Below are 799 nucleotides of genomic sequence, written 5' to 3'. Positions count from 1 at the left end.
AAAGCAAGGATGGAAGGGATGGGGAAGGAAAGGGTGAAGGAAGGAGAGGAAGGAAAATAGGGAAGGAAGGGAAGGGAAGGTAAAGATGGAAGGGAAGGAGAGGGAAGGAGTGGAAGGAAGAGGAAGGGAAGGAAAGGGAAGAATAAAGAAAAAAAAAAAGAAAAAAGAAAAATAGAATTGCCCTGGAACAGAAGAAGCAGAAGAAGAAGAAGAAGAAGAAGAAGAAGCAATAAATAAATAGTCGACAGAAAAAAAATATTAAAAAAAACTACTACACAAAATAATAATAATAATAATAATAATAATAATAATAATAATAATAACACTACTTCTATTACTACTACTACTACTACTACTACTACCACTACTACTACTACTACCACTACTACTACTACTACCACCACCACTACTACTACTACTACTACAACAACAGTGCGAACACCCCCCCCTGGCACCCACTTTCTACAGCCTCCTTTTGCAGTGCTGTAAGGACCAGGGACAGCAGGTACACGGATGCCAAAGTGCTCGCCTAGTGCCGGCCCCTCCACCAACTCCACCAGGCTCCAGAGTGCTGTCTGAAGGTGTGGCCTAGGGGAGGCTGGAACTTCTGGCCCAGGGACGTTGAGGGAGTTTGGGTCACCTGGGAAGGAGGAGGAGAGGAGGAGGATTTATTTATAGTGGTCTATGTTACATGCTACCCCTTTTTTAAACTTTTATTTTGGTGTTGCTACAGCGTTGAAAGGCTTTTTTGAGGTAAAGGGGCCTCCTGGACAACCCTAGACGGTTAATGGTGCAAGCG

This window comes from Eriocheir sinensis, unplaced genomic scaffold, assembly GCF_024679095.1.
Source record: "Eriocheir sinensis breed Jianghai 21 unplaced genomic scaffold, ASM2467909v1 Scaffold721, whole genome shotgun sequence".
In the NCBI taxonomy this organism is placed as follows: domain Eukaryota; kingdom Metazoa; phylum Arthropoda; class Malacostraca; order Decapoda; family Varunidae; genus Eriocheir; species Eriocheir sinensis.
Note: the sequence above shows the minus strand (reverse complement) of the source record.